General features: G+C 35.0%; 1 long non-coding RNA gene and 1 pseudogene across 1 annotated transcript; both read right to left on the bottom strand.

Annotated features, from left to right (window-relative positions):
- Window positions 1-465: 465 nt before the first annotated feature.
- Window positions 466-13490, bottom strand: LOC139855179 (mechanosensitive ion channel protein 6-like; annotated as a pseudogene).
- Window positions 2653-10647, bottom strand: LOC139856135 (uncharacterized). The gene is made up of 5 exons (XR_011761688.1): window positions 10544-10647; window positions 5393-5431; window positions 4248-4334; window positions 3458-3504; window positions 2653-2953 (listed from the first exon to the last, which is right to left on the bottom strand). It is a non-coding gene; the product is annotated as an uncharacterized lncRNA (long non-coding RNA).
- Window positions 13491-13524: the final 34 nt, after the last annotated feature.

Consider the following 13524-nt stretch of genomic DNA (forward strand, 5'->3'; position numbering starts at 1 on the left):
TTGGACAAAATTTAAAAGTTATTGGGCAAAATTTGAAGGTTTTGGGGCAAAAAAAATCCACCGGGGGCAAAGTCGAAAATTCCAAAATTTTTACAGTGAGAATTGAAAATCCACCGGCGGATTCGTACACCAAAACTGTAACTTATGTCCTCGCTTCATTTTTACCTTAAAAACTCGATACATCAGATCCGTTGTTATTTGCAGGTGGTTGGAACATATCGTTGACTCTTCAACAACCGAGATAGAAAAAAAAAAAAAAAAAAAAGGGGGTCAATTCGAAGACCTCTTTTCAAGGGAAAATAAATTGTATAAAAAATGACCCGAACGCAAACAATACCATCTTTTCAAGAATAATTTAAAGGTATGAGCAAGTGTTGTACCATGTAACAAGTAGATAAATTACACCTACAGGTTTCTTCTATTTAAAACGCAGTTTAACATGAAACAGTTAACACTTGAGGGTATGGTATGATCAGTTTGTGCAGGCGATCCAGTTTGAGGGAAGTCGATTTGAGGCCAAAGTATGCATATTATTATGGACATTAATGTCGATACGGTATTCAATATCCAGATCTCTGAATATATTTATCATTGCTTCAAGTAAAAGACCACTTCTTTGCCATCTTTCATCCAGGTATTGGAGATACATACGATGTTTTGCCTGAACAGACAACTTTAGCCAATTTAAGCCTTCCGTGGCCTTCTCAAAAATTGCAGGTGCAGGGTACCAATGGTCACTCTTGTTCTCAATGTAACTACAATGGCATAAAAATTTATATAGTTAAGGTTAAGTAATAATAATATAATGATAATAATAATATGAATAAAACAGAACACATTATTGTAATTATTAACTAACTTATACGGAGTATCATAATTAGCCATAAGACGTACCTTATTAGTCTCTCCTTCATCAAAGATATCTTTTTAGGAGGAGTTGATACATTCATACAAAAATCAAAAGCATCTCCCATATCTGGATAACGACTATAATTGCCTATTGTTTTTGTAGCCAATACTCTGTTCGAGTACGTAATCTTCTGCCTGTCACTGTCCAAGAAAACCGTGGTTAATAAATTCATCTCCTCCACCACCATCTGCAATCAGCAAAAGTTGGAAACTTAAACCGAAAAATAATAATAAACTGCCCCAAAATGAAACACATTTCTTACTAACGTCAACAAGTTTACTACTGTAAAACTAAATCAAGAAGCCATTAAATGATGTTTATTTTGACAGAAAAAAAGGTTATGCAATATTAAATAATTACCTGGACAGAGTCAACTTTACAAAGATAGCCTACATCAAACGGATGCTTTATAAACAAGAAAATAATGGCTTGAATTATAGTCTTGCAAGCGTCACCAAACACGAATTCGAATAAAAGCACTTGTGAAATTAAGAATATGCCTAAAAGCAGTGGGGAGCTCAAAATTATGAAGAATTGTGTAAGTGCAACTCTGAGAATAAGAAGCCTAATCACAATAATCAATATCCCAATGTTCAACATTTGATGGACTGTGTTTACAGCTGTTTTTGTATCGTTGAGAGACAATGCAAGAGCTCTTCTTTCTCGAAAAACATTAACCTGTAAAATAAAAAAAATAAAAAAACATTTTTACACATTTACCTGAGTGAGTCAGATACTACACAAGTAGTGGGTTATATATATGTTTTACTTATGCTATGATGAATTAGATAAAAAGAGTGTTTACTCGAAAATCCCCGTTTGGGCACCAGTTTTCCAGTTTGGGGGTTTATCGAAATTCAGTTATTTCCAAACAAATTTGGTGCAATATCTATTAAGAGAAAATTCATACCACCCAATTTTTTAGAGCTGATTTGCTAATCCCTTTGGTCTCAGTTTCTCCAACAAAAAGTAGGATTGCCTTCAAAGCTTCATCCTCTCTCAAAAAGCGCATCAAGTCCTCTAAATACAGGTGTCTGTTCAAGTAAAACACAAGATATATTGAGATGATGGTAAACACAAACATAAATTAAAGGTGTCTGAATATAAAGTGTGTCTATCAAATACATTTAGAGGGTTTTGGGATTTTTATATTTCAAAACAATTTTTCCATTTAAAAAAAAATTCAGAAAGATTGTACCAACCTGTTTTTCTAAAACTATGGTTTCTTTCTAAATACTATTAATTATTATTATTATTATTTAGATTTAGATTTAGATTTAGATGACAGTTTTTCCAACATTTTAATACAATAACTCCATAACCCAACATGAACCAAACCCATCATGATCTTTAATCAGAACCACACATGTTGAACAAAATATATTTAATACTAGCCTTTAAGAGCCCGTGCGTTGCACGGCGACTCTTAATCAAACAAACTGGAAATGTATATGATATATCAATTAACGGTATGATAAAGAGAGTACAAAATGACGATTACATGACAACTACAAAATGACCAAAAACAACCTAGGAGAGACTATTAAAGTACATCCCAGTTCCACTTTTCAAAAATAATACTAATACCAAATAAGTTTATACCCAAACCCATAAATATAAAACTTTGCATATGGATGGTAGATCAACCTAAAAGTAGCATCTTTGATAATTATATGTTCTGTACCACCATCAAAATTTTTAATATTTTTAATACTTACACATCATGTAGCATCAACCAAGTCTATTACCCACATTACCAAAAGAAAAACTGAATAAGAAGTCCCCAAAAGAAAAACAGAATAAGAAGTCCCCCAATTGGCTACTGCAATCTTCAACGAAGACAATAATAATGTATAGCCTTTGCATCTTAGGTAAAGAACTTTAGTGAGCTAAAGAAACTATAGAGCATCTCAGCTCGTATCAAAACCTTCAACGAAGACAGTGAAATGTTACATACCTTTTGCCACCGAAGAAATCAATCACGGGCAAACTTACAACTGCACCAATCTTGCGTCAAATGTTAAGGATTATCTCAAAAAAGATCTACAATGACAGAAATAATGTATATGACTTAGATTAATGTTGTTTAAATGTTTTGTTTCACAATGAAGTAGGCTAATGCTGCTCAAACTAACATGTGCTATTGTTACATTATTCACTTGTGATGGCAGGTTCAATAGGTGACGATTAACCAGCATGGAAAAGTGTTTACCTAGTCACATATATTACGAAAGACAAAGATTAAAGTTTGTAGGAAAACACTTGCTTAATATATATACCAATTGATGCATTAGGAAGACTTCCATAGGTGGTTCTTATTATTGCAATAGTATTGTTCTTGTAATTTTTATTAGTGGACCAAAAGATGTTTGTAGGTCAACCCGAGCTGTCCCATCCCAACTCATAAAATATGACATGTTTAAACCTTTAACTGTTACTCAACCCAACCCGACCCACCCACACACCTTGTAACCGATATAAAATAAGAAAGAACCCACCAATTTAAGAGTAGCAAAGTGCAGGGAAAAATAGGTATCAATGACTAACCATTAGAACATGTGCCACCTGATGGAAAAATCCAGCTGCTTGATAGACTGATATCATCAAACATAATACATAAATATATAAATATATGGCATAAAATCTGATTTCAAAAAATATGAATTTGTTGACCTAACTTTGACAAACTCAAACCCGACTCGGCCAGTTTTTATTGACTTTGACCCGACTTTTTAGCGTTGGCCTACTTTTAAGGCGCCTTTGGGCAAGTCAGGACGGGCTAGTCCCCAAACCAATGCGTCGGCCGACTCAGCCGACTTTTACGACTACGACTTTAACTATAATATTTTTTTTTAAACAGCAAGCTTGCATCAGTCCGGACCGAAGCCTAGTCATCATTTGCACACACACACGCGTTCGGGCAGGAAACCCGAACCACACTCGGGGGATCTGACCCTTAAACCATCCCATACGGGGCAGGCGGGCCGGACCTTAGTCCCAGAGCGGGTCGGTAAAACCTTCCCTTTGGGCCACCCTCAAGGAATTTCTTTCAAATAATATCCTTTGTAGGTGACGAGGCTCGAACCTGAGACCTCTAGCCCGGCGGGGGTGCTAGGCACCACCACATGTCCACTGAGCCAAAGCTGCGGGGACCTTTGACTATAATATTACATTGATGATCCATTACTAAATTATATATCACAATATTCAAATATATACACATTAGGAAACTTTCAAGTTTCAACCCACTTGGTTTATTCTCTTTTAAAGAACTTTTTTAGTTTAACCCTTATGATCTGTTATATAATATGATATAACTCATAGATGGCAAACTCACCCCACATCGAAAATTATTAGGCTTCACACAATGAACATAATGTGGCACAGTGTGACCGAGTGTCTCAAGTAAGGATTGCAATTGTTTCTGTGAAGAAGAGACATGTAATAATGAGCTCAAACCGCATAATAATACATACGACTAATGGTGCCTTGAGATAGAACACATAAGTAGTCAAATAGATACTATAACAGTATAGAATAGTATGTAAAAACAAAAGAAATGTGCTACCAAGCTTCGTCTAAAAGAGCGAAAAATTCCCCCAGAAGAAAAAAAAAATAAAAATAAAATAAAAACTAAATTAGATTCAGAAAGGGACACAACCAACTGCTACAGGTGGCTAAATGGTCGAGTTGGGTAACGTTAACCAATTGTCGTTATGGGTACTTCATAGGAAACAATCACTCCAAAAATATGAGCAATTCTATTTAAATGAGGTCAGTAAGGTATTTAAGATAGAACTGAGTATTTAAATACAGTAACATAACTATTTAAATAGACGATTCAGGAAAGATAATGCATTTACGATATACATTGTGGATAAATTTCTACTCGTTTAACCAGTTCGGCAGTTTGACCCATTTTAAACTAACTTTTTATATTTACCAGTTAAAAAAAGAACATGAAATTCACCCAAAATATAGTATTCGAATGCGTTAATACTGATACAAATTTCTTGTATTATACACTTACACTAATGAAACAAATCATTAATGAAATTAAACTTTTTTGACAAAGGCCTTAACTTAGCCTACTAAGTTATGGTACCAACATTAGCATACCCAGTTTCCCTTATTTCTTCAAGATCTTCCCCCATCAACTTAAAGTACCTTGTTATGTTGTGTGATCTTCCCCTAAAACAACTTAAAGTACCAAACCCAAGTTTTATAACCTGCAACAAAAGGGCATAAATATTTAGTTTTCATAAACTTAAAAGGTTGATAATTCAACTGATTGCACATGATGATCATAACCTAATGATACTAAAAAATTACATGTATCATCCACTTTAATGATACCTAATTGCATTATCATGAAAGTTTATGTTTAAGTCTTACATTGAAACTCACAATTTCATAAAAAGAGTATACACAAAATTTGACAACATGAAGCTTTTGGTAAAGAAATAAACACAAACGTAATACCTCTCATCTGAAGAATAATTTCAAGAGACGCAACATCCGCTGCAATTACAACAAACTCTGATTAGAGGAGGCATTTAAACTTAAGTACATATATATAAGTGTATTTTCATCAACTGAATTTAAAGTGACATACATTCTGTATACCACAGTAGTGACTGTTAGAAAATAAAAGGAACCAAGATCAAGAAGACAGCACATTCCATAGGATTACAGCAAGACTAACGGCTAGTAATCTTTTTGAATATTTACCAAAAATATGTATAGGCTCCCTTCCATACTTGGGCTCTTTTTTATCACTATAAAAGGTGCTTCAATTGTAATTGTAAAATACCAATTCAGTATTATTCAATAAAATAATTAGTATTCAAATTTTCAATTGTTGTCATGGTATCAGAGCAGTGTTAACGATTCAAGGATCAAACAACCACTCTTAATCATCATTTACCAGAAATCAAGCTACCATGTCAATTGACGGTAGCTCAACAAATACTCACTTTTTAAACGGTGGGCTAAACAACAGAATGACCAATAACGGTCTCAAAATAAGCAACCCAAACCTCAATTCCAAAACCCATATACCAAACCTGTTCGAAATCGTCGAATCACATGAAAAGTTTAACGAAAGAAAAGTGACGGCGGCAGTCGTGGGAAACTCTAAAGTCTCCGGCAGCGGCGGGCACCATCGAAGCAAAATATTGGGGTTTCCATCGACGGTGAACGGTGGTGCAGAGGTTGGATGGGTTGTGGCTAAAAATGATAAAGATGAAGTTCATCTTGCTGTTGATATCAAAAGAATGGCGGCTGGTGAAAACGAAAATGACCATACGTATAAATCAGGTAAAGGGTTTAGATGTTTAGTCTCAAACCCTCCTTCTTCCCTTCTTTTTTATTCAACACCTTATACAAATTCTATATTGCGTATAAGTCCCATTTGTGGTTTACCTTTCACAAAAATAACACCTATTAATTTTAAATTGCGTAAAAGGCCTTCTAATAATAACCACTTTAAATTGCGTAAAGGGCTATTTGACCATGACCATGTAACAGGTGCAAATAAAACATTAAATAATCAAATATTGCAAACTAGCTTCTCTTTATCTAATATTTTTACGCCTAATATTTTTACCAGACAAACATTTGAGAATAAAAGCCTATTAAAATATAAACCTCTTGAATTAAAAAACAAACATTTTTTAGGAAAAGCAAATGTAGTTGCAAGTAAAATAAAAAGTAATGAATGGATTCTTGATTGAATTAAAGCCTATTAAAATATAAACCTCTTGAATTAAAAAACAAACATTTTTTAGGAAAAGCAAATGTAGTTGCAAGTAAAATAAAAAGTAATGAATGGATTCTTGATTGTGGTGCTACCGACACTATGACTTTTGAAAAATCCGACATTAGTTTTGAATCCAAACCTCGGGTAAATAAAATTGAAACCGCTAATGGAGGTGTTGTCCAAGTAGAAGGAGGTGGGACCATTAAAATTACTCCAACCATCAAATTGTCTAATTGCCTGTATATTCCAACTTTGTCTCATAAACTGTTATCAGTTAGTCACGTTACAAAAGAGTTAAATTGTTCTGTTTTATTGCACCCCACCTTTTGTATGGAGGTGTTGTCCAAGTAGAAGGGGGTGGGACCATTAAAATTACTCCAACCATCAAATTGTCTAATTGCCTGTATATTCCAACTTTGTCTCATAAACTGTTATCAGTTAGTCACGTTACAAAAGAGTTAAATTGTTCTGTTTTATTGCACCCCACCTTTTGTATCTTACAAGATATTAGGACAGGGTGATCATTGGGCGTGGCACTGAACGGGAAGGGTTATACTATGTGGACGAAGTAACCCAACAAGGTACCGTGATGTTAGCACACGGAACACCTGAGAGGGAAGCTTGGTTATGGCATAGAAGGCTCGGTCACCCATCTGCAGGTTATTTAAATCTTTTATTTCCAAAATTGTTTCCACCGAATTCCGTATTATCTTGCGAAACATGCATTTTAGCAAAAAGTCATAAAAATACTTTCAAACCAAATAATACAAGAAAAAATGTTCCTTTTTCGTTGATTCACTCAGATGTGTGGGGGCCCGCTCAGATTAATGGGGGGGAAGTTTCCGATATTTTTTACTTTTTATTGACGATTGTACACGGATGACATGGACCTATTTCTTGGCAAATAAATCTGAAGTTTTTGAAAAATTTTCTTTATTTTATAAAATGATTCAAACTCAATTCAACAAAAATATTCAAATTTTACGATCTGACAACGGAGGGGAATTCGTTAATTCCTCCATGAAACAATTTTGTCAAGAAAAAGGGATAATCCATCAAACATCGTGTGCTCATACACCTGAACAAAATGGGGTAGCAGAGCGAAAAAATCGTATTATTTTAGAAATTACTCGAGCTTTACTAATAGAGTCAAATGTTCCAAGAAGTTTTTGGCCGGAAGCAATTGCCACGGCCACTTATCTTATAAACCGACTTCCGACACGAGTTCTTGATCTTCAAAACCCCCTTCAAGAACTGTCCAAATTTCATGAACTCCCCTCCGTTTTGACCCTCAAACCTCGGATATTTGGCTGTTCTGTCTTTGTTCATATACCTAAAGCGGAACGCACCAAACTTGACCCATGTGCTGAAAAATGTGTCTTTGTTGGCTATGGGGTTAACCAAAAAGGATACAGATGTTACAGTCCGAAAAGACGTCACATGTTCACTACAATGAATTGTGACTTTCTTGAGACTGAATATTATTATGGCCCCCAACACACAAGTGAGGGGGAGATTAATTCTAATGGCACTTTGCGTTGGCTGGATGAGATTTCTTCATCAGAAAAAGTCAGTCTTCCGAAGATATCAATTGAAAAAGAGCAAGAAACTCCAACACAATACAAACACCAAAGTTCAAATCAATCAACTCAGCAAGATATTCCAGACGAACAAGAAAGTTCATGTCAGGAATCAACTAAGCAAGATAGTTCAGACGAATCGAAAAGTTCAAGTCATGAATCAACTCAGCAAGAAAAATTGGACGAACCAGAAAGTTCAGGACAAGAATCGACTCAACAAGAGGAACGACATCAAGTAAATTCAGACCAGCTAGAAAGTTCAAGACATGAATCGAATCAACAAGACGAACGACAAAATATAATTCAAGATCATGAAAGTCAAAGTGAATCTACTGAAGGATACGTATTGCCTCCAAGAGCAAACAGGGGGATTCCACCAAAACGGTATGATCCTGAAAAAGAAGCCCTCAGATCAAGATATCCTATGGCAAACGTTGTTAGAGGAAATTTTTCAGAAGAAGCTAAGAAATTCACTTCCGCAATATACTCCGAGAAAATACCGACATCAGTAGAACAAGCCTTGAAGTCAAAGAACTGGAGAAATGCAATGGAAGTTGAGATGGAAGCTCTAAAGAAAATGATACATGGGAAAAATGTGTTATTTCTAGAGAAAAGAAACCAGTAGGATGTCGTTGGGTGTTTACAATAAAACATAAACCAGACGGAACAATTGAAAGATACAAAGCTCGGCTAGTTGCAAAAGGATACACACAAACATACGGGATTGACTACTCTGAAACTTTCTCACCGGTGCAAAAATTGACACCATCCGAGTTCTTTTTTCGGTCGCTGCAAACAATGAATGGCCACTTCACCAATTTGACGTGAAGAATGCATTTTTGCATGGCGAGCTCAAGGAAGAGGTTTATATGTAAGCTCCTCCAGGATTCGCGAGAAACTTCAAAAACAGGGAAGTTTGTCGCCTTAAAAAATCTCTTTATGGGTTAAAACAATCTCCTCGGGCATGGTTTGGGAAATTTACTTTGGCCATGAAAAAATACGGCTATAAACAAAGTAATTCAGATCACACTCTATTTTTCAAACAAAGAAACCAACTGATAACTTGCTTGATTATCTATGTCGATGACATGATAATTACAGGAAATGACAAGGACGAATTTTTAAAGTTAAAAACAAACTTATCAAATGAATTTGAAATGAAAGATTTGGAAAGACTAAAATATTTTTTGGGGATTGAAGTTTTACGATCTCAGCAAGGAATTTTTATCTGTCAAAAGAAATATGTTCTTGATTTACTTGCTGAAACAGGGATGATTGATTGTAAACCGGCAGAAACTCCTATGATTACAAATCAGAGGTTGTATATGGAATAGGAAGTTGATCTAGCAGATAGAGGCCAATACCAAAGGATTGTGGGAAAGCTCATCTACCTTGCACACACTCGTCCAGATATAGCTCACGCGGTAGGAGTTGTCAGCCAGTTTATGCATCAACCGCAAGTCCACCATATGGAAGCAGTAATGAGAATCATCAAATATCTAAAAGGAACAGCAAGACACGGAGTTCTGTACAAACCAAACAGGCATCTAAAAACAGAAGTTTACACAGACGCAGGTTGGGGAGGTGAAAAAGGAGATAGAAAATCTACATCAGGTTATTTCACCTTAGTCGGAGGAAACCTAGTTACTTGGAGAAGCAAAAAGCAAAAGGTTGTGGCTCTTTCAAGTGCCGAAGCCGAGTTCAGGGGAATATCACGAGGAGTACAAGAAGCATTATGGATTCGAAAGCTACTAACAGAAATTGGATTTCCACCAGAAGAGTCAACCAGGATCATGTACGATAATGAAACGGCAATTGCCATTTCAGAGAACCCAGTACAACATGATAGGACAAAGCATGTTGAAATTGATAGACACTTCATCAAGGAAAAACTTGAAGCAGAAATCATCTCACTTCCAAACGTCAGATCAGAAGACCAACTAGCAGATATTCTCACAAAGTCAGTCAATGGAAGACTCTTCAACGAAGTATTAGTCAAGTTGAATATCGAAAATCCCACTATTCAACTTGAAAATAAAAGGAACCAAGATCAAGAAGACAGCATTCCATAGGATTACAGCAAGACTAATGGCTAGTAATCTTTTTGAATATTTACCAAAAATATGTATAGGGTCCCTTCCATACTTAGGCTCTTTTATCACTATAAAAGGTGCTTCAATTGTAATTGTAAAATACCAATTCAGTATTATTCAATAAAATAATTAGTATTCAAATTTTCAATTGTTGTCAGTGACCTCACCCAATCTGCAATCTGGTATGACATACATGTACCTGTTAGAAGAACCCTTGGCAGATTTTTCAATAAGATTATCTGGTATGACCTCACCCAATCTGCAATCTGCTAATCAGCAAGGCACTCAGCAATGGTCGAGAGAAGATAGATAGCCCGGTTAACATGCCTTAAAGGTGAGATATCAACAGCCTGACGCCTAACAACACCAGCAGACCCAATTCTGGTAGCTCGGTGCACTGCGATTTTTCAATAAGATTATCAATTGACATTCATAAATAACCAAAAATACATCATTTTTCGTTTATACAACCAAATTAAAATAACCGATGAGTTTAACTATACCCATTGAAGATGGCATCACTGATGATTTGAATGGGGCTGGCATTACTCAAGAGATAAATTATCTCCATGGTATGTTTAACAATGCGAACAGCCATAATGAACTATATAAAACACTCATAATGAACTACAAAATAATTGCATCCGTATTCAACTAAAACACTCATAATGAACTACAAAATAATTGCATCATATACACACATATACAAGTATCTAAGTGTAAATTCAATCTATAGTTTTAAAAGCAAAAACATATATTGTGAATTCTGTATCTATAGCCAGCTTAGGAGAAATTCAATTATACACTCAAAATCAACAAACAAACAACATAACAGGTGAAATACTAAAGTCATTAATCTTGTAATAATAGTTTATCAGAGTGAGATTTGCCGACAACAACAATAGGTGCGATCTCCTTCTTATACTTATGGAAACAAACTGTAAACATAAGCATGACGTTACTAAACATCACGAACATAAAAAATGCTACATATTTTTATACATAAATCTATTAAAACCAAATCGAAAAAACCAAATCTTAGGGTTAATTGCAATAAACAGAGAAAAGGAAAACCCTAACGGTTACCAGGAATTCCAATTTTGTAGCTATTGGTCAATGATTAAAAAAAAAAAGGGCAAAATAAGAAAGACGAATTTGAAAGGGAAAACCTGCGACGGAAATCAACAACAGAAGATAATCAACAATTAACAATACCTCAAACTTTTCAATAACAACTCAAAATACAAACGGATGAAATAGTAACGAAACAGATGATGTTCATCATTTTGGCGAATAAGATGAACAATAAAACCCAAATATATAAAACCCTAATGCACGCCGTTTTTATGTAAAATCCAACAAAATCTGTATCATCATGTTCGGAAATTCATTGTTGTGTTCTTTGGTTGTGTTCCTTTGATTTGAATTTTGCAACCCTAATTTTGAAGAAGAGGAAGAACGTAAAAATGATTGAGAAACGGTTTATGTTTAGTTAATTGATTAATTTAATCCGCAAGTTATACAGTGACAGGTGTAAAAATGTCAGATTAATTAACAATAATCATGATTAATTAGAATATAAATCCACGTCATTAAAAATTCCTTTAATCACTCAGCTGCAGACACGTGCATGTAAACCACACGCTTTATGTGATAGATAGATAGATAGATAGATAGATAGAAGATTATTGCATCTAATTAGTTACAACTTACTCGGAGCCTTGTTTAGCAACATTGTTTAATATTTTCTTCTCTGCAACCTTAGCTTGCTTTCCGTTGGTGATCTGAACTGCGCATTCATCTTCATCCCCTGTAGAATATAACCCCTTACGAACAATTTTCATCAATCTATTCATATTCCAAGCAGATATATTCTTCTAGTTTAACTTCTACAAGTGATCAATTTTAATCCCTCCATCAACCTTCTTAACTGTATTCTTCTTAAATGTATTCGTTGGTGAACCAGAAAGCGTCTCAATTACATACTGACTATATAAAGATTCTTGAATCCGGTCAAAAAACGTGCTCGCTTGAAAAGAAAAAGCAGGAACTTTAACCAACAACGTTTTCAATAACCAAACTATTGTACCCACCAAAATACAAATCCAGAACTTGGTCACATAAGATAAAACATAATTCCCATGTGCCATCCTCTCAACTTTTGGATCATAAAATTTAATTTGCCAAACAATCAAAATCAACGTCAACCAAACACAATTCCGAATTGCTTTTCGCGGCCCGTAAATAAAATACAAAACCCTTTTTCTCAATACACAATTTCGCTCTACTATTATCATTATAATCATAATTACCAAACCCGAAACCAATCTTCCACATATTACCACTAATATCATAACACCACATTTCCACAATAAAAGACCGTACGGTTTTTTTTTATACTCAAGAGATGGAATACTAAGGGAACAAACCAAAGCAGCAACAATAAATATCAAACTAAACAATTGCGCTAAAGTCCATTTAGTATACCTCTTGTACTCATCGGGTAAATCGTCATTCAAAAACGGATCCTCATCATTAATTACACTACCAACTTTTCCTATAACCCCCAATTTCGTTACCCTATCAGAAAACTTATACATAGACTTCATTTTCATCCGCAACAAAGTTGATTTCGCCTTAAATGAAGCATTCTCTGAAAAAACAACTACCTCGTCATCGCCACCAGCAGCTCGACGGCTACCAATAGACCGTTGCGGTAACGGTCGTGGCTCAATCACCTCTTCACGAAACGGAACCCTAATAGAGCGAAAATCTCCAAAATCCGGGGACGGAGACGAAGACTGTGTTGGGTAATTTTGATTAATTGGTTAGTAGAGTTCATTGGTTCACATAAGTCAGAATGCAAGTTTGATTTTAATATTGTAGTAATATTAAAATATGTAAGTATTAATTAAGGGGGATGATTCTCACACACTGTTTTTTGATCCTCACACACCAATTTACTTGAACTCCTCCCTAATAATAGGGTAAAAGGGTGTGCGAGGATCAAAAAACAGTGTGTGAGAATCATCCCCCATTAATTAAGTGTTAGTTAATTAATTAGTCTAGCTTGAATGATTCGTATGTTGATGATGTAAGGATATTATGACCCAAAACAACGCAAGTGATTTAACAAGATCACTCATCGATAGTAATTCTACAAGACTACTAACTCACTTA

This window comes from Rutidosis leptorrhynchoides, chromosome 6 (genome assembly GCF_046630445.1).
Source record: "Rutidosis leptorrhynchoides isolate AG116_Rl617_1_P2 chromosome 6, CSIRO_AGI_Rlap_v1, whole genome shotgun sequence".
NCBI classification, from domain to species: Eukaryota; Viridiplantae; Streptophyta; class Magnoliopsida; order Asterales; family Asteraceae; genus Rutidosis; species Rutidosis leptorrhynchoides.